Genomic DNA, 27,212 nt, shown 5'->3' on the forward strand with positions numbered 1-27,212 from the left:
AAAGATGGCAAATGAAAAGCTCGATAAGGGAGTAAGATTTGGAAAGAGAGGGAGAAAGGGGTGAAGAGATAATGAGCTCGACGAAGAAAAAGAATTCGGACTCCTTATTTTTTGGTTTGACATTTTAGACGTGAAAAAATAAAAAATATAAAAAAATAAATTTTAAAAAATAAAAAAATATTTTACATATAAAATAATTATTTTGATTATTTTGATTCTAATTTTTTACTTTTCATGATTTTATCAAACATTACTTTTTATTTTTTATTTTTTAATAATTAAAAAATAAAAAATATTTTTTTAATGATTAACCAAACGCATTGGGCCTGTGATATTATTTATTTATTTAAAATTTTTTTAATCATTATTTCTGTTAAGATCATGATTATTAGATAAATAAATGAATAAATAAAGAAGAAAAAATAAGGGACGGCGGGCGTAAGGTCTTTGCCGCCGTTCCCATCCCTTCGATGAGGATCTCTGGCGTGCATCCGACGGCCACCCAAGGCAAGCCGCCGGCATCCCAGCCTCCGGCGACCACCATTCAAACCCGAAATAAAGAAAATAAAAGAAAGGGAAGAAGAAGAGAGGAGAACGATACAGGGTTCTTCCATCGGATGTGGGTGGCACATGACTGTCGATCTCCGACGACCGCTGCTCGGGATCGGCCGGAGGCTTAGGGAGAAGGCGGCGGCCCACCGATCCGGGCTTATCCGGTGGCCGCCGATCAGATTTTTTGGAGGTGGAGATCCGGTTTGAAAACACCCACAGATCATCCATCCATCGGCCGATCGCCGGCATACTCGTCGGGAAACCGGCGGAACGCTTTAGGGCATGGCGGCGGTCCTCGGATTTGGTGTTCCGGTGGGCGCCGGCCATATCTAGATGGGGACAAGCACCGGCTTTCCGTTTCTTTCTCCCCAGCGATTTCCCATCAATAGTCTTCATGTTTCCGGCATGCCGGCGACCGGGAGAAGGCCGCCGGTGTTTGGGAAAGGTCGGTAAACCACCGACGGAGAATCGGGAGAGATTTGATGGCCGGCCATGGGGGGTTTCTGGTGCGGGAAAAAGGAGGAAGGAGGAAGATCGGGTAGGTCTTGGATTTGGGTTTCAGGTTATTGGGTATCCACTAAGCAGCTTAGATCCGACCCAAAAATGGTTGACCGATCACCTGATCATGGTTCAACCAAATTAAATTAAGTTTAAGTAGTGTGGTTTAGAAAACTTTTACAATTTAGTCCCTAATAAAATACTTATTCCATGAAGATCCTTCTAAATTGCTTTTCTAATCGTTGTAATATAGTTTATTATATAAAAAATTTTAAATTATTATTTAGTCCCTGTAATAAATTTTTTATATAAAGATTCTCTGATAATTATGATAAGGTCCTTAACATATAGTTTTATTGCATAAATATATATATTTACATATTATATGATTAATTTATATGCTATTTAATTTATTTATATGCAAACAAAGATTTGTAAGCTTAGTATCATATTCATGATAATGTATTCATGCCATGTTTAGCATGTAAAGTTTACTGATACTACTTATAAAGAATTAAAAATTTTTGATTTGATTGATTCGATGCGATCACTAAAGTGATCATGAACTTTTAAAATCAAAAATTTTTTATCATATTTAATTATGGTCAATATAATTTATCCAATAAAATTTTAATAGCATCATTATTGCACCTTGTCATGCTGTGCATATAAAGTTTATTGACACCATAAAGAATTTAAGATTTTTTGTTTGATTGTTTCGATGCGATCATCAAAGTGACCACACGAACTCTTAAAATCAAAATTTTTTTTATAAAGTATAATTTTGGATAAATATAACTAATCCAATAAAGTTTTAATAGTATCATAATTGCATCTAAGCTATTGAAATGTTGATTAACTCCCAAAGGAGTATTTTCATGTTCGATGTTTGGATGGGTGAAATGATAGGATTGTATATTGGATCAAATGACATTTTTATACCCAAAGGTATAGTGTTTGCTTATACCCAATATGCATATCTTGTTAGGTTCACTGATGATATGATATATCACTAAACGGATATAGTTACTAGTATGTTATGGTACTCATCCAAAGGAGAGACATAATAATGCACCTGACTGTCCGTCAAAGTTAAATATTAAGAAATTTATTTACTTTGAATAAAATTTATTGATCTCATTATTTGATGATAGCATTAGCATGTAATTTTTGCAGCATTAATTTTCACAATTATTAATAGTAGCATTAAAAAAAAAAATTTAATGGATTAAATTTCTTGGAATAAAAAGAGAGATTAGTGCTCATATTAGATTGTGCTGATCTTGATCTAATATTTCTGAGTGGATGAATCTTCACCACTTATGGATGAAAGTACATCAAAATAAAAGAGTTTTTGAGACATATGAGTGTTCCAATTGCCTCAATTTGCTCCACGAAAAATCTAATGTGGTATATTAAGGATATCTATCCCTTCATATCATAAGATACATATTTTTTTGGATATTATGAAGCAAAAATTAGTAAGCTCTAATAAGAGAAAGATCAGCATCCATGAGTATATTTTAGAGATAAAGAAAATTACAGCACAGTTATCTGATATTAAAGTTTTCATATTAGATACTTTCTGATCCACTTTATTCTTACTTCTCTTCTATTAGAGTATGATCTCTTTAAAGTCTCTTATAATTCACATAATGAGAATTGGACAGTTAATGAGTTACTAACCATTTGTGTGCAAATGGAGAAGAGATTGATAGAGAAAAAGAAGAAGCATGAACTTTAATTTACATCAAGTTAGTGAAAAGGTGGATAAAGATAAAAAATGTACCCAAAGTAAAAGAGAAGAATGCATTAGTTGTGGTGTAAGCCATCGTAAGATTGTCAAATGCTTCTTTTGTAAAAAAAAAGAAACATCTAAGTAAAATTGCATCAAGTATGAAAAGTGACTACAAAAGAATAATACCCTTTACTCATGTGTATTTTGACTTCAATTTTGCAAAGGTTCCTAATTCCACCTGGTGCATTGGCTTTAGTGCATTTGTGCACATTGCCAACAATATTTAAGATTTTCTATTAAGAAGGCATTTGACTGAAAGTGGACTATCCATTCTTATTGGATATCAAGTATGTTTACTTATTAAGACTGTTAGATGCTATAGGATAGTCTTAGATTCTAGAGCTGTTTCATATTCATTTTGAAAACTCTTCTGTATTATGGCATTGGCATTAGAGATTGGGGTATATTTCTAAAAGAAAAAGCCAAAAAAGTAGTGAAAGATAGGATCTTAGGATCATCAAACTTTACTAATTTTGTGACATGTGTCAATTGCATAAAAGCAAAGCAATCATACATACATTTAAGAAAGGGTATCAGGATAAGTAAAGGAACTTTGAAAATCATTTACATGATTGTCACACTCATTAATGACTATTCACAACATATATCTACACCTTCTATATGATAGGATTGATATTTTGATGCCTTTAAGGAATTTTAAATAAAGATAGAGATACAATCAAAAAAATGATTAAAGTAGTTTAATCAGAAAGAGGTGGCAAGTATTATAGTAGATATATAGAGATGAAACAAAGATCAAGACCATTAGCAAAATTTTTAGAGAAATTGGATATTATATTCCAGTACATAATGTCAAAGCACGCAAGATCAAAATTGTGTAGCTGAAAGAAGGAATTGAATGCTTAAAGATATAGTTCAGGCTATGATAAGTTATTTTACTCTATCTATTTACTTATGAGGTGAGGCTGCAAAGACAGCTATACATATATTTATATATAAAGTTCCTACTAAGATAGTTCAAAAGACTCCTTATGTGTTATGAATAAATAGGAAATATAGTGTGAGATATATATGTATATGGATTGTCTAACTGAAGCCAAGATTTATAACCCATAAGAATAGACTTTTGATCTAAAGATTTTGATCTAAAGAATGACCAGTGATTTTTCATTGGTTATCTGGAGAGGTCAAAAGAGTATAGATTTCATTATCCATCTCGTACACCATAGATAGTAGAAAATAAAGCTAGATTTTTTGGAAGATAGCATATTTAATGGGAGTGAAGAATCTCGAGACATTGTCTTTGACAAAAGATAGGACTTAAATTTTGGACCTAAAAAATAGATAAAAATAATGATTCCTATAGTTATTCCTTGAAATAATATTCAAAAGGAACTATTACTTTATCAAGTTTCACTCCATAAGGTTTCTATTGTCAAAGACGTAACTATCTAACTACTGCCACAAGTAGATCAAGGGATAACTCTTTGGAGATCTATTAGAATAAGAAAATCTGCTATACCTCTAGATTATGTGGTGTATCTAACTAATATAGAAAATAAGATATGATCTTGAGACATTCTTACAATCTATGAAAGATAAGGACTCCTTATAATAGTTAGATGCCATAAAAGGAAGCAGTAGGCTCAGTGGATAATAATCGTGTTTGAAAATAAATTTACCTACCTAAAGGGTGCGACTAATAGATTGCAAATAGATTTATATGACCAAAAGAATCCCAATAAGAAGGTCAAACGATATAAAATCAGACTTGTAGCAAAAAAATTCTCATAAAAGAAAGGCATTGATTTAAAAGGACCTAATTTTAGGATTGTCATAGCCTTAATAGCTCATTTTTGACTTAGAGCTATATCGGATGGATGTAAGAACAATCTTCCTTAATGGCGATCTAGAGAAAGAGATCTATACACAAGGTTTTTGTGGTTAGTGGACAAGAGCACATAGCTTGCAGATTAAAGAAATTTAGTTATAGACTTAAACAGACTTCCACACAGTAATATCTCGAATTTAATGGGATAATCATTTTCTTTGAATTTAAAAGAAAATATTATTAATGTATATATCTAAAGTTCAGTGAAAGTAAGTTTATAATTTAGGTATTATATAGATAATATTCTGCTTGTCAGTAGTATTTTTAGTCTGCTTAAAGAACCAAATAACTTCTATCTCTAAATTTTGAGATGAAAAATATGGACGAAGTTGTTTATGTTATCAGCATTAAGATTCACACAGATAGATCTTTAGAGTTATTTAGACTATTTTAAAAGACTTACATCTCTATAATACTGAATTCGAGAAGAAAAATTATTTCTTTGGATGTGCTCATATAGTAAAGGATGATAAAATTAATAAAGCTCCATATCCAAGAATTAAGATAAAGAAAAGAAAATAAGATTCATAACCTTTGCATCAGTTGTTGGGATTTTAATCGATGCCTATATTTGTATGCATCCAGATATTACTTTCATTGTATCAATATTTGGACATTATTAATATGATCTAGAAATAGAGACTAGAAAGCTGTAAAAAAAGTCATGTATTATCTATAAGGTATAAAAGTTTACATGTTCACATACAGTCGATTTGATTATCATAAAGTAATAGGCTATTAGGATGCAAACTTTGCTAGATGTACTGACCATAGGAAGTCTATTATTAGATATATCTTTCTACTTATAGGAGGTGCTATATCATGGATGAGTAAAATAAGGTCTTGTTCACTACATTCACTATGGAAGCAGAGTATATAGCCTATATGAGACTTCCTCATAAGCTATATGATTGTTAAAATTTATCACAGAACTTAGAGTTATTGACTTTATTAAGCAGATCGATAAAGATATGCTATAATAATAATTCTATAATAAGATTCTCCTATAGTACGGAGAGTGTAAGCACTAGCAGGTATATTAGTATTAAATACTTGGCTCTTCCTAAAAGAATAAAGAACACAGTGTCTGTGGAACATATTATGTAGAGTTGATAATTATAGATCCACTAACTAAAGAACTCATTCTCAAGATTTTAAAGGATCATGTGGATCATATGGATATAACTTATTTTATGATATGTATTGGATACTATGTATAAAGTCCTCACATTGATTTTTTTTTTATAATAAATTTAATTTATTTTATTTTATGCTGATCAGCTATTTATCATGTAATATAAAGATGATCAAGGAATAGGCATAAAGTTTCGTCTATTCATAAAGCAAAATTCCACATAAAGAACTTGATTATGGGATGTCATTAGTATTATGATGCATGGAAGGTCGTGTATTGATTGATGATGCATTTGCCATCATCATTTATATTGATGATTATTTTATAATCAAGTATATAGTGTATATCCTATAGAGCAATTAAGTTTTTAAATATGGATCCTTATCAGTTTTTCAATTTTTAGATCCAAAAAAATTTTTATTAATTTTTTTAAAAAATATTTTAAATAATTAAAATGAAGATGCTTGTGTTAGGTTGAGCCAAGTGGAAGAATATTGGAATTTATCTGATTAAGTCCCATCCGGACGTGGCCTACACTAACATGCATCAAGATTTATTTTAATTGATTTTATTCATCTAGACTCTAATTAAAGATAAGCCTTCGATAAATTAAGGATATACTTGATGGTTATCATGATAAAGTTAACCTCTACATAAACCATCATGGATAACGTCTATCTTTTAATTTTTTTGACTGATTCAGATACTACCTCTGATAGGTGAGGCATGTTATAAAAAGTACCTCCTATGGACTTGATCCCTAACTCATCCGAGTGATTATGAGGTCCTTTCCATCGAGAATTCTTGGAGTTAGGATTAGAAAATCAAGGTGCTACTCAATGACAATGAGAACACATCCAGTTTGGTTCTTTTCTAGTTGTAGGTTACAGATGACTATAGGATGTTGTTGTAGGCTGATTCAATAGGTTAAGAAAAAAGATCTTCAATGGCATTAATGACTTCATCTTCATGTAAGTTCTATTACTCCACAAAGTTTTTATATGAAAGACCATGGCATCAAGGGCTGAGATTTGAGTTTGTGTTCATTCTGGAGTATTTAAGTTTATTCTTGATCCGCTTGTATTTATTATAGATAGTTTATGTTTATTCTGAAGTGGTTTATGCTTATTTCATCTGAAGTTTATATCTATCCTATATAATTTGTATTTATTATAGAGAGATAGAAAGATAAAAAGTAGCCTATCCCATCCGCATTAATGGTTCAGATGGAACAAGCCACTTTCCATCTTCCCATAGTAAAGACAAACTACATATATTAGTGATCGTTGTCGTAGGCGGTCAAGAATAAAAACCAACTCAAACTATATAGATAGGGTGAGTAGGGATCGTTTTCACGGAGATTTAGGGCGATTATCTTTTTCTTTTAAGAAAAAATAAAAAGAGAATTGATTGTAGAAAGATTAACAAGAAATAGAATAGCAAAAAATCAAAAGTGTAAATTAAATTATGAAAGAAAATAATTCAGAGAAATAACCTAAGAATTTTGAATCCACCATGCAAAGAGATTTATTTTCTTCTTTTTTTTATATTATAATATTTAATTCTTATAATTATGGTATTAGTATAGTTTATCTCTAAGGGATACGAACTGCATCAGTAGATCACAGCTCATCCTATTGGAGTATAAATTATCTAAATTTAATTACAAAATCTAAGATTTAATCTAACATATCACGATCTATCTTTTCAAAGCACGTACCGTATCCAGAGATCACAGCACGTCAATAGAGGGTATAGACTGTGTAGGCTGGATCAATACCTCAAAAGAAAATAAAAAGATATGAAATAAAAATATAATTTTATTATATAAAAATTAAATATAAAAAGAAAAAAAATAAAAATCTATTTACAGGCTTCATCATATTCCTGGATTGAAGGGATTTAGCTACGCATCAAGCTCTCTAGCTCCATAATCTCCCAATAATTGATCCCTAAAGCTTTTTGAATTTTTTCTCTATTTTTTCTTACTTTTTCTTTGATTTCTTCTCCTCCTAAAGCTTATTTCCGGACCTTCTATTTATAGATGAATTTTTCATAATTTTTTGGTTAGAAAAGGAGTCCTAAAACCCTTAGAAAACGTATTGATCTCCTAGGAATATTTCTGGCCATCAGATTTGGATTGGACAGCTCAGATCAGTCCAAAAATCAGCTTTTTACTCCTTATCAGGGTCAGATTTGACCACAGCCATCCGATTGTACTTCAAATGAGATCTGGGCCGTCGGATCTGTGCTTTTGATCTCCTATTCAAAGTCGGGAGCATCCTCAGCAGTTGGATTGCGTAAAAGAGGCTTCCACCGCTCATAGACTGCATCTGTGGATCGCGTATTATTTTTGACAGACCGCATCCTAGCTCTGTGGACCGACCAGCCGATCCACCATGCATCAGAGGCTATTTTAAAGATTTTTTAGGATATTTTGACTTCATTTTTGCTTTGATTTTTACCTGAAAAATTTTAAAAAATATGTATTAAATTTTTCAAAAATTTTTCTTTATTTTGGTACTTAAATTATTTAATTAAATTAACATCTTATTTTTCTTAAATCTATCTAATTTCATATTTTTTAAAAAAAATTATTTATTTTTTAAAAAAATTTAATAAATTCATGAAATTTGATTTTTAAGAAGATGTTAACATCATAAATTATCAAAAATATCTATAATAAATATAAAAATATACCACTTATCATATCCTCCAACTTGAACTTTGCTTGTCCTCGAGTAAAGAAAAAATTTAGATTTAAGTATCATTTAACTTAAAGTCATAAATTTCACCAAATAATTTTAAAAAGGCCACTGATATATAGTAGAGCATGAGTGAGGTATGTCATTGGAGTATTAATACTAATCAATATAAGAGCTAAATTAAGAACACTAAACTTTTTCTAAACTTTATCTAAATCATTTCTACCTTTATCTCTAAATCATTAACCTTCTTATGGACAAGTACATTGTTACTTTCGTCCTTCATTTATTGAACTCTTTTTTTTTTTTTTAACATTATATCGCTATTGAGTGTCTTAACCCCTTAAGCTTTCTGTTTAACCCATGTAGCAAGTTTTCAGTCAATGACTTCCAAACCAGATGACTTTAAGGCACTAAGTATAGAATACCCCTCGAACATACTTGCTCAAATCAAACAGACTACGAGTTAAAACTAGCTTTATAACAAAGCTTCTGTGCCCTTCATATCTTTTGACGCGAAACTCAATGCTTGCTTAGGCAAAGAGGATCGGTTACTTAGCATGAAGTACTTAAAATTTTTTTTTTTAAATATATGAAGAAATGTATAGTTATCCTACACAAACTCATGAGAAGTAAACTCCTTTTTGATACTGGTAGAAAAATTTAGAAATACTCAAAGAAAACTATTTAAGTTCTAAACTTAACTCCTTATTGAGTTTTCTTAATACTTGATCCCTCGATATCTCACAAACTCTCTAGTCTGTACATCAATTTTTTTTAAAAATATGCTTGGTTTAACTCAATTCTTAAATGTAATCTGATGCTTAAATGCTAAATACTAACTTACTTGAAGACTTTTAATTTTTTTTTTACATATTCTTCCCCTCCAACTTAATCGACATTGTCCTCAATAGAGTAGAAAAAATGAAGGGTGCATAAAAAGAGAAAGAGAAAGGAGAGATGTCACCAGATCCAGAAGCTTTTTTCAAAATTGGTGCTTCCTCTATCTTAGCTAATATTGCCTTCAAATCCATACAAAACAAGTCTTGATTAACTTGAACATAATGCAAAAGAAAGTAAAAGCAAAAATTGAAACTGGGTTGCCTCCCACAAACCGCTAAGTTTTAAGTCTTCAGTCAGACCATTATTGACAGACTCTTCCATACAAAGCGGTCCTTTATTCCTAAAAAATAAAAATTAGTTAAAATAAAATAAAAAAAAATTTGGATTGCCTCTCAGAAAGTGCTAAGTTTAACATCTTCAGCCAGACGCTAAAAGAGTGCCTATCCTATTTTGCTCGAATCTTAACATGAGTCTGTAATTCTCTACATGATTCAGGCTCTTCCTCATGAAATTTTTTACTTGGGACCATTATACGACTCATTCTTTTGATAACTAACAATTCTTTCTTTATAATTAGATCTAGGTATAACTTAAGTACTAGTTAGGGTTTTAAGAGATCTAGATCTATATACTCGATGTGCTGAGGAAGTATTTTTGGATCTCCTATTGTTGCCTCTTCCTTTTTAAGTAGAGGTTCAACCAGTGTCATGAGGGGTTCAATAATTAATTTTGGGTTTAGCTGAGTGTAATGGTCACTAGGTGTGGATACCTCATTATTATCAACTTCGGGTATCTCCTCCAGTTCCTCAGACCTGAATGTTCTCAACTGATTGAACTGGTCTTTAAGTTCTAGACCATTCTGAGCTCTAGGGTCATTCTCTAGTTGGCTTGATAATTTATCCTCTTCTAGTTTACTAACCGTTATAGTTGATTGGCCCAATTGTTTAAATAACTAGTCAGAGTGGTTTGCATGAAATTATTGAGGGTATTTTTAATGTTTGAGGTTGATTGTGCTAAGATATCTAGACTCTTTTCTAATGTGTTGCCTCCTTCTTTAGGATCTAAACCTGGTTGATCATTCAATGTTTGGTTGAGCCTTAGATAGGGTTGATAAAAATTATGGGCTCCTAATGTTGCATCTTGTGACCATATAAAATTGAGATGACTTTCAGACCCTGGGTTATAGATTAGTGCATAAGGTTCATTTATGTAGCTTTCATTGAATGCACTCTCTTGTATGAGCTCAGTTTGGGTTGGATTCATCAAATAAGAACACTCCTCCACAACATGATCTGGTGCATCACAACCAATGCACATGGGTGCTAGCACTTGATTAAATTGGATATATCTTTCAAATTCTAAGGCTTCAATTCTATTAGTCAAAGTTGCAATTCTAGTATCTTCAAACTCTCTTTAATAAATGTATGCATTTTCAATTTCAGTGAATGTAGGATGCATGTTAATCATTTGAGAATCAATTATAAAATTGTTAGTTGAGGATCTAGTTCTAGATGGTTGAACAGAGCTAATCGAATAACATAGGTCTAGCAGGGTTCTAGGTTGTCTATTGAAATCCATTTCTTCCTCAGTAACCTTATAGGCTTGTAGATTTTAGATTATGTCTGACAATTTTCATTTTATCTTAGTAATTTTTTTTTTAATTTTTTTAATTTTTTTTAATTTTAATATATGAGAAAAAAAGAGGAGAAGAAGAAGAGTTCTAGAGATGAAAGTCCTAAGGAGTCCTAAATTTAGAGACGTTAGAGAAGAGTATTTTAATTAGGGTTAATATTTATAGGTTAGTAGTCACATTATACAATCAATCCTAGCTAAGAATAACCCTAGATCTAGACAGCTCCTAACTTGTTAAGATTGCCTTTGAGCATTCCAGGCACAAGACTAGCCACTCAACTGGCCAGGTAAGTGTAAGGTCGGTGGGGGTCCCCCCGTTGCTTTTCTTAGACACCAACTGAGTTGGCTCGGTAAGCAAATGGAGCCAATTAAATAACCACCTTCTTTCAAGACGTAGTCCTTGAACCACTTTCCTAGACACCAATCAAACTGACTAACCCTAATCTGATCTTACTCTTAGGATCTCTTGTTCTATTGAGCTCGAAAGTCCTTAGGGGCCAATGTCTAATTGATTTTAAGTTAAGGTTTAAGTCAATGCAATATACAGGATGGTGGTTTGTGGGTCAAGGAAGGATGATGAAATCTCCACCTTATCTTGTTTAGGATTTGTGCCCTTAAGATGTTTTATGGACTTATGTAATGCAAGAAAAAAAGATGACTAGATTTGATAGTTAGTTAAGAGTAAATTGATTTATTTTATTTTTTAGATTTTGTGATTAAGTATCTAATTCCTTAAGTAGATTATGAGTTGTCAATGTAGAGATTTTTTTTTTAAAAAAGAAAATAAGTTTAACTAAGGAACTACGTAAGTTAGAAAGAAACTAAGAAAAAAAAAATATATATATTTTTTAAAAAAATAATCATACCTAGATCTCCGACAACGATGTCAAAATTTGATCGCTGTCGTAGGCGATCAAGAATAAAAACCAACTCAAACTATATAGATAGGGTGAGTAGGGATCGTTTTTATAGAGATCTAGGGCGATTATCTTTTTTTTTAAGAAAAAATAAAAAGAGAATTGATTGTAGAAGGATTAATACGAAATAGAATAGCAAAAAAATAAAAGTATAAATTAAATTATGAAAAAAAATAATTAAAAAAAATAATCTAAAAATTCTGAATCCACCATGCAAAGAGATTTATTTATTTTTTTTTTTTATATTATAATATTTAATTTTTATAATTATGGTATTAGTATAGTTTATCTCTAAGGGATACGAACTATATCAGTAGATCACAGCTCATCCTGTTGGAGTATAAACTATTTAAATTTAATTATAAGATATAAGATTTAATCTAGCATACCATGATCTATCTCTTCAAAGCACGTATCGTATCTAGGGATCACGGCACATCAATAGAGGGTATAGGCCGTATAGGCTGGATCAATACCTCAAAAGAAAATAAAAATATATGAAATAAAAGCATAATTTTATTACATAAAAATTAAATACAAAAAAATAAAAATAAAAATTTATTTACAGGCTTCATCATATTTTTGGATTGAAGGAATTTAGCTACGCATCAAGCTCTCTAGCTCCATAATCTCCCAATAATTGATTCCTAAAGCTCCTTAATTTTTTTTTAAAATTTTTTCCTTGCTTTTTCTCTAATTTCTTCTCCTCCTAAAGCTTATTCCCGAACCTCCTATTTATAGATAAATTTTTCATAATTTTTTGGTTAGAAAAGGAGTCCTAAAACCCTTAGAAAATATATTGATCTTCTAAAAATATTTCTGACCATCAGATCTGGATTGGACCGCTCAGATCAGCCCAAAAATCAACCTTTTACTCCTTATCAGGGTTGAATTCGACCACAGCCATCCGAACGTACTTCAGATGAGATCTGAGCCATCGGATCTACGCTTCAGATCTCCTATTCAAAGTCGGGAGCATCCTTAGCCGTTGGATTGCGTAAAAGAGGCTTCCACCACCCATAGACCACGTCTGTGGACTGCGTATTGTTTCTGGTGGACCGTATCCTGGCTCTGTGGACCGATCGGCTGGTCCACCATGCATCGGAGGCTATTTTTAAGATTTTTTAGGATATTTTGGCTTCATTTTTGCTTCGATTTTTACCTAAAAAATTAAAAAAAATATGCATTAAAATTTTTAATTTTTTTTTTTAATTTTGATGCTTAAATTACTCAATTAAATTAACATCTTATTTTTCATAAATCCATCTAATTTTATTTTTTTCTAAAATTACTTATTTTTTAAAAAAAATTAATAAATTCATGAAATTAGGTTTTTAAGAAGATGTTAACACCATAAATTATCAAAAATACCTATAATAAATATAAAAATATACCACTTATCAATTAGACGTAAGTTTCAGATGTCATAAGCATAAACCCCTTCGAGAGCGACCATTAATGTAGGTGGGATAGACCACTTTCTATCTTTGCATAATAAACACAAACTATATAGGATAAATGTAAACTTAAAATGGAATAAGTATAAACCCTTTTAGAATAAATACAAATATATCTATAATAAATACAAAGGAGTTTAGAATAAGCAAAAATGTTATAGAATAAACACAAACTCTATGACAATAAATAGAAGTGCATCAAAATAAATACAAATTCGATCCCACTCTTGTCTCAATCGCACTAATGGCCTTTTTATTTAAACAAAAAACCCAGATGGATGAAAAAGTAGCCATTGACTTTTATTTTATTGCATGGAGATCCATGCAAATTAGGGGGATCAGATGGTGGGAAACTCGACTAAATTTGGAGTCAAATCTGATTGACCTTATTCTATATATGTAGACTATAAACTGCAAAGCCTTTTGCATATGAAGTCTCTACCTCCTGGAGAGGGAGCGGGGGGGAGAGAGAGAGAGACCTAACTATGATACTAATATTATGGGAGGTAATTATGATCCAACCCATCATCCCATCCTACAATCAACTAGCCTAAAGTAGGTTTACATTTGGTGTAAATGGGTTTAGCTTATAAATAGCTGAGCTTGCCTAGACAAATTTATTTATGAATCTAGTTCATGCTTAGATTTTTGACCCATTTAACATGTTTAAGACTTATTTAACCTATCTTAAATCTACTTAACCTATTTCTTTCTTGTTTAACTATTTTAAAACCATTTAACCTATTTAAAACCTACTTAATATATTTAATCTATTTAACCTAATTCAATCTATTTAGTAAATAGGTTGCGTGGGTCAAATTAGGTTATCTAGTTAATAAATTGGTTAGATTTAGATTGACAAACTTTTACAATCACTTCGATCCATATCCGACCCGACATGATCTGATTGCCAACCCTTACTAATGTTGACTTTAAGATTGATTTTGATGATTTCAAAATATTGAATATAAATGATACTAATCATATATATATATATATATATATATATATATATATATATATATATATATATATATATATATATATATATATATATATATATATATATATATATATTTGTTACATAAAAGGAAGGGGGAAGACCCAGCTAGCAACCCCCTCTGGGTGAACCATGAGGGCCCCCTTTCACCAGGGAATGTCTGATGTGCCAGATTAAGGCGACTCATTTGACAAGCCAAGTGGCTGCGACTCCCCACCACAGGATCAGGAGGGAAAACTACCTAGCTCCTGGGTGAGTACATCATCCCGATGCCCTATCAGGCATCCAAGCGGACCAGAAACCCTCCATGCATATCCGACCAGAGCATTGGGCATTCGGTCCCTCATTTAATTGACACCCATGCATTTCGAGCCTCGATCATTTTCATGGAAGCATAGGCTCATTCCGTCTGTGTTTCAAGAATGTATGTAGGTCTTTTCAGATGTACAAATTTAAGAAATATCTCATTGAAAAAAACTTCTTAAGTTGTCAAGCCAAAGTACTTCAAAGAATAAGTTTTTCCATGCTTGACCAAGAGGAGTCAAGTCCTGGTGAAGAAGAGTTGACTCTGATACATTGAAAGAAGACTGGTGTTGCCCAGCTATGCAACCCAAGAGGGAGGGGATGAATTGGGTTTTTAAAATTTTAAAGTTAATTTAGAACCACAAGGATTAAGTAATAATAAACAAGTTATATATAGTAAGTGATTTAAGCAAAGTGCAAAAATAAGATGCAAGAATGCAAGAAAATAAAGAAATTTATATAGAGAGCAAGTAAGCACACTACAAACAATCAAGATTTATAGTGGTTTGATGCCAACCTTGCACGTACATCCACTCTCCAAGCTCCTACTTGAGAATTTAAATCCACTAAAATATATTCAACAAGAATACATCGGTACCTCTGACTCTAGCTATCTCAAGCTAGAATACTTATTTTTTGGATACAAGCCAACCTAATACAATCCGATTCAAGGTTCGGACCAACCTATCTAAGTTTTGAAACCCTTCCAAAACTAAAGATCAAGACAGAAATAAAGTATAAGAGTTAATGTCAAAGAAATATAAGTTTAGCTTCTTTAATGAGCAAATAAAACTTTAAATACACTTTACACAACAAAGAAGAAGCTTTTCTAATTTTTTTTAAGATTGTTGAAGATTTGAATGAGCTTTTGAGGGGTTGGTGAACTTGAAATGAAACCTTCTTTTGCTTGAAGAGGATTTTTTGCTTAGGACTGAAATGAATGCTTGAATGTTTTATCTTTTTTCCTCCTTTGAGTGCCTTTTATATCTTCATTAGATATTTGAGAGAAATCTGGATAGGTTTAGAGCCATTGGAGAGCTTTAAATAAGCATTAAATACAGCCAAAATGAACTGAAAACTAGTCGTTATGGAGATTTTTCATTACAGGGGTCGACCTTAGGGTTGTCCCCTGCATAGGGGTTGACCTTAGGGGTCAACCTCTGTGGCACAGAACAGAAAGTGATTATTCTGTATCTTTGACTTGCACAGATAACAGAGATCGATCCTATACCAGGGGTCGACCTTAGGTCATCTCCTTTGGATATGCCAGCCAAAAATAGCGTGTCGTTCAGTCCCTTTTGATAAGGGTCGACCTAGGGGTCGATCCTTTTCTTTAAACTTGATTTTCTCTCAAAATATACATCCAAAAAATATAAAATTACCTCTAATAGATCATAAATCTTTTATTCTTGCTCTTGAGGCTTTCGAATTAGAACTTAATAAAATTATGATTTTGATCCTGAAATACAATAAATCTTTTTTCAAGCCAAAATCATTAGTAATCCCCTCAAATATTTTGTAATCATCAAAATCAATTCATGGAGCAACAATCTTTCCTTTTTTGATGATGACAAAATACTTGAGCAAAAGCAAAATAGAACATATATAAAGTATTGATTAAAAATTTTAAATTTATGAAGATGCGTCACTTAAATATTATAGCCAATTATTTGAATAAAATACATCATGAGTAGTTTGAACATCAGTTTAAAAATTGCATATAAGATTATTTTCTTTAATATATTTGCTTATTGCCCGATTTTATTTCTCTACTCCTTTTTGACAACATCAATTAGATCTTAAGGAATTTTTAAAGAAAAATGAAAAAGACTCTCCCTCACTATAACAATCATAAAGGATATTTCAATTTGCTCATATAGAAGATATTACCATTCATAATATTTCATAGTACATATATGAGGTATTTTTTATATCACATAATTAAGATATTTCAATTGATGCCATTCATAAAAATTAATCTAAATGACATTCATAGAAGTTGAAAGCATATATATATATATATATATATATATATATATATCCAAAATATGACTGAAGAGTTATTAGATATATAAGTATCACAATACATAAGAGTTAAGTCAAAATACATAGGCCATATAAAGGTCATGGATAACAAAAAATAAAAAAAAATATAACTATCCATGAGTCAATCAGCCAACAAATACAAAGATCATAAGTTAGATCCTAGACATAAAAGACTAACTATACTAGATCTAATAAATATCATGGTTAGAGGTGATAGAGTCAGAAGAGTTAGAGATATGATGAGGAGACTCAGGATCAAAGCCACGAGCACATCCTCGATCACGTCTGCCTCGGCCATGAGTAGAAGTACCGACACGAACAGAAGGGCGAGAAGGTCCTGGAGCCTGAAAAGATATGGGCTGTGCTAGGAGAGCAAGTCTGATGATGTCTAATTATTCCAAAGCTCTCGACAAGGACTGCATCAAGGTACCAATCTGAGTAGAGACAGCCTCACTGGAGTTTCTAATCTCTCTCCTCAAAAAATCAAAGTCACTCTCCAAAATGCCTTGAAGCCTAGCTACTTCTGCAGACAGGTTGGAGACCTTCGTGATGTCCTCTTATGGCTGGAGATGGGCTAAGGCTAATACTTGCCTCTGCAAATCTAAAACTCTGTCCGTCAGTCTCAGAATACATCCCTCAAGCTCCTCAAATCGTGTGGATTGAGCTGTAAGCATCTGAAAGACAGTAGAGATATGAGGGATCATAGTCTGGTCTGGATCAGCTTGAGATGTCATTCTCTGAGTAAAACTTGAGGTGGCAAACTGCTGGGATAAGATAGAGACAACTTACTGGAAAATCAACTGAATCTGATTGTCTGCAAGTCTGATCACTGAAGGATCTACTCTACTCCCTGACTGTGGTACAGAAGCATCCCTCCTCACTGACTCTGAGGGATCAGTCTCATGATCAGACACAAACTGAATATCAGGAGATGCTCTGTGATCACGAGGAGGTGAAGATGGTCCCTCCTCCTCTACTCTCTCCTTTGCTCTCTCCTCAACACCCTTTGATCAATCGCCATTAGTCTTTGAAAAACCCATGTGGTGCAGTGTGTGATAGTTGATGGTGTCAGAATGTGATAATCTGGTGACTGCCTCCCCCTCAAAATAGACTCCGAACCTCCTAAAGATCAGGGTGAGTACCATACCATAAGGCAGGTGAGCCTTAGACCTATTTAGAGTCTCTCTCATGGCCTCAATCATCAGAGTAGAAAGATTTAAGGGGGTCTCGGTGATCACATGGTACATGATGCATATATCCCTACCAGATAAGAGGTCATGCTTGTCACTCCTAGGAACAAAAAATTTGATCACCATGTGATGCAAAAGTCTCATCTTTACTGAAAGTATCCTTACTTCTAATTTATTTAAATTTTTAGTAAATGCTCTCCCTAAAATAATACTTAGTCCCTCTTCTTTGATTGGGAGCTCCATATGAGTATAACCTTCACAAGGCAAGTGTAAAAGTTGTCCTAAATGCAATAGATCGAAAACAATGTTAACACCTTTCACTGAAGACTTTACTATTCTATTGTAGTAACTTAAATTTAAATAGAACTCTCTGACCAAATTAACATAAGTATTTTCTTTCAATAGACAGTAAAACTTCCATCCTTGACTTCTAATTTTTGATCCAATTGAGAACTCCTCTTTTTCAAAAAACTTAAAATCTATGTTCTTCTCGGGTTCTACTTTTTGATTGAAGAGTGGTACCTTGCTTGGACTAAGTGGGGGTTGTGAAGAAGCTGGAGCAGAACCTGAAACTGGGGTTGGAGTAGGAGAGGGCTCGATTGCCATTCTTTTTTTGCGCACTTCCTCCTCTAACCCACGAGCAAACTTTCTTCTCTACGGTGGCTTCATTTTGGGAGCCATTTCGGATAAGAGAGACTTGCAAACAGCTTAGGAGACCTAATAAGAGGTAGAGTGAAAAGGATTTTAGACGAAAGAACAAAGATTTTGGGGAGATAGACCGCCGGTTTGGAGAAGAGAGTTTTAGTTCCTAAAAGGATGATTTGAAGGGAAAAATTCGATGGGAAGAGAGATTTTAAGAAAATTTTTGCGGTTGAGAGAGTGGAGAGGGAAGGGATTTTTGTTCGATGGGATAAGGAAGACGAAAGGCAAAGAGTCGGCCTCTTAACTAACAGAGATTTTTCAATAAAATAGAGCACCCGATGGGTTTTAATGAAAATTATAAGTTTATCCTAGGATCGACTCTGGGGTCGACTCATGGCTAGAAAAATTAACAAAAAATGATGAAAAAATTTTGAAAAAATTTGAAACTTAAGAGAAGGATGTCTATTTAAGAGATTGATCATATGAATGATAGCTTTGAGCTTTTAAGAAAGGAGAGATGAGAATTGAGCTAAAAAATTTGGTTCAATAAATTTTTGGCAAAAAAAAACTGGAAATCAGAAAGATACTTAAGCTGACGGATCAAGGATTCCTAGTTCTCTCCTAATTTCACAAAATTTATCTTCACTTAAGGCTTTGGTAAAGATATCAGCCAATTATTTTTCAGTACATACATAATCAAGAATTATATCATTATTTTGGATATGTTCTCTTATGAAATGATGTTTAATTTTAATATGCTTTGATTTAGAGTGCTGAATTGGATTTTTAGTTAGATTAATAGCACTAGTGTTATCACATCTTATAGGAGTTTCATTGAGTTTGATGCCAAAGTTCTCAAGTTGTTGCTTAATCCATAAGATTTGAGCACAGCAACTTCCAGCTGTAATGTATTCGGCCTCGATCGTAGATAGTACCATAAAATTATGCTTCTTACTAAATCAAAAGATTAAGTTAACTCTTAAAAATTGATAAGTTTCACTAGTACTTTTTCTATCTAATCTACATCCAGTAAAATCGGTATCTGAATATCCTATTAAGTCAATTGATGAGTCCTTAGAATATCATAATCCTAGAGTTTGTATACCTTTAAAATATTTAAAAATTCTTTTAACTATATTTAAATATAATTTTTTTAGATTTGATTGAAAGTGAGCACATAGACAAACATCAAACATAATATCTGGTCTACTAGCAGTTAAATACAATAAGAAATCAATCATGCCTCTATAAAGTTTTGAGTTTATATTTTTACCTCCTTCATCTTTGTCAAGCTTACATGATGAGCTCATGGGGGTACCAATTACTTTAGAGCCCTCCATTCTAAATCTTTTGAGTAGTTCTCTTGTGTACTTGCTTTGGGTGATGGAGATCCCTTCCTTTATTTGTTTGATTTGAAGTTCGAGAAAGAATGTAAGTTCTCCCATCATGCTCATCTCGAACTCCCCCTACATGAGCTTAGCAAAATCTTGATCAAGAGTTTCATTAGTAGACCCAAATATAATGTCATCAATGTATATTTGTATAACTAAGATATCATCATAATTTCTTTTAATGAAAAGGGTTGTATCTATATATTTTTTTTAAAAATCATTATTAAGCAAGAATTTACTTAACCTTTCATACCAAGCCCTAGGTGCTTGTTTTAAACTATATAATACTTTGTTTAATTTGAAAACATGATTAGGAAAGACATGATTTTTAAAATCGGGGGGTTGTCCTACATATACTTCTTCAACAATATAACCATTTAGAAAAGTACTTTTGATATCTATTTGGAATAACTTAAAATTCATAAAGCATGAATATGTAAGTAAAAGCATAATTGCTTTTAATCTAGCAACAAGTGCAAAGGTCTCATCAAAATCAATTCTCTCTTCTTGATTATAACTTTTTGCAACCAATCTTGCTTTATTCCTAATTATATTTTCATATTCATCCAATTTATTCCTATATACCCATTTTGTGTCAATTATTGAATAATTTTTAGACCTTGATACTAAAGTCCATATATTATTTCTTTCGAATTGATTAAGTTCCTCTTGTATTGCATTTATCCAATTATAATCTTTTTCAGCTTCATCTATGATTTTAGGTTTAAAATGAGAAATAAATGCAAAATAATTGTATGCATCTCTAAGTGAAGAATGAGTTCTTACTCCATGTGTAGGATCACCAATGATTAATTCTTTAGGATGATTGTGATCATACCTCCATTCTTTGGGTAGAACATTTGTATCTTGAGATCATTCTTGTTGTTTTTCACCTTCATCCTCTTGTTTGTTTTCATGTTCTTCTTCATTTTGAATTATTGAGTCTTTTAGGGTGAGCTCCTTCATCCCTTCTATAAGTGGATCTGCATCATCAATACCTTCACTCTTCTTTGAAGGAAGATTATTAGTCTCATCAAAAATAATATGTATTGACTCCTCTATTACTAAAGTTCTTTTGTTGAAAACTCTAAAAGCTTTGCTAGAAAAGGAGTAATCAAGAAAAATAGCTTCATCGGATTTTGCATCAAATTTTTCTAATCTCTCTTTATCATTGTTCAAAACAAAACATCAGCAACCAAAAACATAAAAAAATGCAATATTTGGTTTTCTTCTTTTCCAAAGCTCATAGGGTGTTTTCTTTAGAATTGATCTAATTAAGGTATGATTTAAAATGTAACATGCCGTGTTATTACTTTTGCCCAAAAGTATCTTGGGAGGTTGCTTTCATATAGCATGGTACGGATCATTTCTTCAAGAATTCTATTTTTTCTTTCTACTATCCCATTTTGTTGGGGTGTCCTAGGTGCTAAAAAATTATAGTCAATATCTTTTTCATTACAAAATTTTTCAAAATCTTGATTTTCAAATTTGACTCCATGATCACTTCGAATATTTTGAATTAAAATTTTTTTTTATTAGTAACTTTTCGATAAAATTTTGAGAATATATGAAAAATTTCATCCTTATGTGTCAAAAAAAAATTCATATAAAATGAGAAAAATCATCAATAATTATAAAGCCATATCATTTTCCACCTAAACTAGTAGTTTTAGTAGGTCCAAATAAATTCATGTGCAATAATTCTAATGACCTAGAAGTTGAAACAAAGTTTTTAGATTTGAATGAGATTTTTGTTTGTTTACTTAGTTGGCATGCATCATAAATTCTATCCTTTTCAAAATTCAATTTAGGTAAACCAGTAACCAATTTTATTTTAATAAGTTTTGAAAGTGAATGCATACTAATATGTGCAAGCCTACGGTGCCAAAGTCAACTAGTCTCATTAATTTTGGCATTCAAGGCTACTAGGCATCTCATGTTTATCTTGGAAAAATCATTCAAATATACCATATAAATATTACCATGTCTATGCCCAACAAATTTAATACTTTCATCATTGGAACTAGTTACTATGCATAATGAAGATTTAAAAATAACTTTGTACCCTTTATCATAGAATTGACTAATACTTAATAGATTATGTTTCAAACCATCTAGTAATAAAATATTTTCAATATACTTGGAGGGAGTGATATCAATATTATCTATACCGATGATCTTTCCTTTGCTATTGTCTCCAAAGGTGACCATCTCTCCATCTTTTGCATCAAGTGTGATGAATTGAGATTCATCATCGATCATGTGTCTTGAGCACCCGCTATCAAGATACCATTTTTGATTTATTTCTTGAGATGTAAAACACACCTACATACAAAAATCAAGTTTTGACTTTAGATATCCAAATTTTTTTGGATCCTTTTTGGTGAGTCACAATGGTTCCTTTTGGAACTCATATTTTCTTCATATTAGAATTTTCAGATTTGCTAGAGAAATATATATAGAATTTATGTTCTACTTTATTATATTTAAAGCAAGTAATATTTAAAAATTTATTGCTTGATGAGTTCATAAAGATATTTTTTAAAAATTTTTATTTCTTTAAAGGGTTGTAGTCAAGATCGGCTTTATCATAAACAACCTTTTGATTATCAAGTATCATTTAAAATTTATTTGAACTTAGAGTGAACTTTTCTACCATAGGTTTTAACTTAGCAATTTTATTTTTCAAGTTCAAATTTTTTTATGTTAAGATTAATTTTTTATTTGAAATAATCTAATTTTCTTTTAATAAAGATTGATTCTTTGATTTTAATTTTTTATTTTTTACCTCTAACTTCTTTAGATCATCAACTAGATCATAAAATACTTCTTGAAGTTCTTTAAAAGTAAAGTCATTTAGAGTTTCAGTGTTTTCCTCATTTTCATGTGCCATAAGGCACAAGTTAGCTTGTTCATGTGAATATTCTTCTTCGAAGTTTGACTCATCACTATCACTCCATGTAGCCACCATAGCCTTTTTCTTGTACTTCTTGGGATCCTTTTTAAGTTGTGGACATTCGGACCTAAAGTACTCCAGCTTCTTACATTCATAACAAATAAGGAGCTGCTCCTTATCCTTCTCCTTGCTATGCTCCCCTTTTGTAGGTGGCCTCTTCCTCATCCCTTGTTTTCTTTTTTTCAAAATTTTTTTAAACTTTCTAGTGATGAGGGCTATTTCTTCATCTTGCTCTTCATTTTTTATTTCATCAGATTCCTCATCGAGTTGAGTAGTGGATTTGAGGGCGATTGTCCTCTTCTTCTTGACATCTTCTTCTTGATGTTGTTTCATGCTTAACTCGTGTGTCATTAGCGATCCTAGAAGCTCCTCCAAGGGTAAAATATTAAGATCTTTGGCTTCTTAGATTGCAGTCACTTTGACTTTTCAAGTCCTTGGTAAAGACTTAAAAATCTTTCTCACAAGATCGCTATTAAAATAAGACTTACCAAGATTTTTTAGACCATTAATAATATCTGTTGGTGCAGAATTCCATCGAAGCTAGAGTTGCTAGAGTCGAGATGACCGCGGCCACCGTCGGGACCTGCAAGGAAAGTCTAAACCAAAGTTGGAGACTCCAACAAGACCCTCCGATGCTCAAGTCAGTACTCTGCTTCAACAGAAATGGAGTGCTCGAGTAAAAAATTTAGCAGAGTTTTGAGATAGAGTTTTTTGAGCTTAGAGAAGAATGTATCTGGGGGTCTCTTTTTATAGACAGAGTGCGTAACTAATTGACAGCAACGTCTGTAACCGCCTGGTAGTGGACTGTTCAGAGCCGTCCAGAGTTTGTTATGGAGAGTAGTGGCGTCAGGGGTCGTTTAGAGCCACGTGGAGTTTGTTACGGAGAGTAGAGTGGTGTCCATTATCGCGACTTGCCAGAGTATAGTAGAGCCACATGGAATTCGTTGCAGAAAGTGGAGCAAGGTAGTAGCCATTGTCGTGACTTGCCAGAGAGTTTGGATCTGTCGGCTGGAGCTCGGTTGGAACATCTGATGGAGCAGGATGGCTCTCTATCCCGTTGATCTGAGAGAAGCTCGGATGTCTCTGAGGCTGCTAACGAGTCTACTGTTATCGGATACCTTAGGCGCTGAACTACAGATGGGAGTCATCTACTGTAGAAGCTCGGATGGAGACTTTTTGTTGGTGAAGTCTGGTAGAAATCTGATTGCTAGAGAAGTCCGTCTGGGATTCGCCTGATGTGGAAGCTCATCCGAAGATGATCCATCGGAGAAGTTCGGTTTCATGAAGTATCTGGTGGGGGGTCGGCCGGTGATGGACTTCGGATGGCACTGGGGAGGTTCGATAGACGTCGGAAGTGATCGATCGTTGTAAGAATCCAGCTACTGAAGTCCATCCATTGCGAAAGCTCGTCCGAAATCCATCTGCTGTGGAGGCTCGGATGGAGTTCGGTTCTTGTGGAAGGCCGAAAGGAGGCCGCTTATTATTGGAGCTCGGTCGAAGATCGGTTGTCACGGGAGCTCGGAGTAATGACCTAGCTGGTGGATCCCGCCCTATGGTAGAAGCTCGTCTGGGATCCGGCTACGAAGAAGCTCGGCTGAAGTCTACCTGTAATGGAAGTTCGAAAGAAATTTGTTTACAACAGAGGCTCGAATGGAATTTGCTTACAGGAGATATCCAGAGTAGACCGCCCTGTTGGGAATAGTATCCCAAAGCCAATCGTCAGCCTGTTGATGGTTGTGCTCATTTTTGTATATGTACATGAATTATGAATTAATAAAAATTATTTTGATATTTTTCATCACAAAATATTTTATCTTCTAATGAACTCCTATGTTATGGTGAAGTCCTTAGGACTATTTAGACTCGACAAAGGAAGATTTCTCGTTTAGTCTTTAAATCTGTTCGCGATCAAATGATATGTTGTTACCAAAGACGACAATGTTTATCAAGCATAGGTCATTGTGTGCCATATAGGTTGGTTGTCCTCTTAACCAATGAGTGTGGAGACACTGGTATGGCATACAGGTGAGATATAAGGGTACATCTGCACTGAACGTAACTGACTCCGGAGCTATTTCTGCTGTCAAGATTTGCTCCGATGGAATATGGGTATAAATATCCCTCCGACCTGAGACCGTCACGGTGACTTGCAAGCAACTCACTGCACTTAGGCACTGGACTACCTAAATTTCTAATTCAGTGACGGAAGGCTGCTGGGTGTAGTCAAGTACTTGACTTGTCGGTGTGTGTGTCAAGATGGGATTGACCACTCCAGTTTAGGAGCTATGTACAGTTATATTTTAATTTAGCAAAACCTTGGCCAGGGTAGTCTTAGTGAGGAGTCACAGGACTGTTTGAGTTGAGCATGATTCGGATGATCTAATCACGGTTGACAGTTTAACCCTGAGTCGTCCTAAACATAGAGGTCAAAAGGATGAATTATACAGTAACCATATTCACGTAGGTTCTGAGTGTTGCGATTGTGACTATTCGATCTATCCGATCGTCGGGTACCATTTCTAGATGGTCACTTCGATTAGTACAGGAATTGGTTCCTGTGCTACCGGCTTAGGTTCGAACCTGTGAGGTCACACATATTAGAAATTCCTATCTGATCTGATGGCTGATAAAGAGTCCTAATGCTCATGGACTATGAGTCCTATGTGTCTGGGACTCTGTGATCGAGAATCAGGATTCTCTGATCATGAGTCCCATACATTTTGGGTACCGGGGTCAAGAGTCTCACTGGTTTGAGACTCTTCGATCAGGGTTACATATCGATGAATTCTGATGCCCGATTACCCATCGGATTTAGACTCAATATTTATGAGAGATTTAATTAGTGATTTGATCGCTAATTAACTCAATTTGATTGAGTAATTATTTTTGGATCAAGTCCAATTGAATTAGATTCAGTTGGGTTTGACCCGATTAGGTTAAGAATTGACCTAATCGTCGAGATGATTTGGTCCCTGATTTGATTAGGATTTTATTGAGTCTAATTAAGCCTAATTAAGTTGGGTTTAAATTAGTCTAATTGAGCCTAACTTATTTGGTTCAATTAGGTTGGTTTAAATAATGAAACCACCTTGACCCATTCTCCCTGCGCCACCTCACTTCCACTGCGCCCATTTGAATTTACGAGAAGGAAGTTCTCATGAATTTTTCCTCACGCAAAGCCCTCCTCATGCCCTACTTTAATGCACCAAATGAGTGGATAAGGATGATTAGTTGGCCATTCAAATTCAAAATAAAGTTTGAATTTGAATGAGCAACCAATCTTAGCGCCTTGACCTTATCCTCTTTTAGCATCCCATTTATTATATGAGAAAATATTTCTCATGAAATCACTCACGCACAAATTAAGCCATGCCCTCCTCTTCTCACACCCTTAGTGGATAGGGATAAATTGGTTTCCATTTGAATTCAAAATTTGATTGGAATTCAAATGTGCAATTACTCATCTTTATCCTCTCACGTGGATAAGACGTTTGACATTGTTTTAAAAGGAGAAGAGTGGGGCATGTGAAAGAAAAATTTTGGAGAGAAAATTTGGGCGTGAGGTATCCTTGTGTGCATGGTGAAGGTCTATATCCTTCTAAGAGAAAAAGAAAGAAAAGAAAGAAAAAGTGTGCGCAGGGTTTCAGTGAGTTCTTCAGGGTTTTAGCCTGGAGTTCGAGAAGTGAGAAGGTGAGCTACGAGTGTCGTGAGCCCACCAAATTTTAGGAAGATCTTCAACATCCTCTCAAGCATGTCTGTTGATGATCTGGAGCATCCAAAGAATTGACAGACATCGATCGAAGGAGTTCGATCAGCATCGACCGTCGAAAGGGCTCTACAACGAGCTAGCACTCGTGAGGAGTCGATCAGATCGGGAGCTTCGTGTGGATGATCCGTAGAGGTCAGACATATTGTGTAGCTACATTACGATGATCAGATTCTTCCAACGGTGATCATATTATGACGATCTACTATCCGCACAAAGGTATTGTGTTCTGAACACATTACAGTAAAGTGTTTACTGTTCAAATTTGAATTTCAAATTTAAATACATGCATGCTATATATCATATTTAAATCTTAATATAGAGTAAATTTTTATTAATTAATTAGATTAATTAATAATTTTTACTGTAAAATAATGATTTTTAAAAAAAATTAAAATTACCATTTTACCCCTGCACTAAATTTTCCCACATATGGTATCAAAGCGGGTTCTTAGATATGATATATATATTTGCATGCGTATATTAAGTTATAATCTAAAATTTTAAATTTTAAATTTTAAATTTTAAA

Source organism: Elaeis guineensis, chromosome 7 (assembly GCF_000442705.2).
Source record: "Elaeis guineensis isolate ETL-2024a chromosome 7, EG11, whole genome shotgun sequence".
Taxonomy (NCBI): Eukaryota; Viridiplantae; Streptophyta; class Magnoliopsida; order Arecales; family Arecaceae; genus Elaeis; species Elaeis guineensis.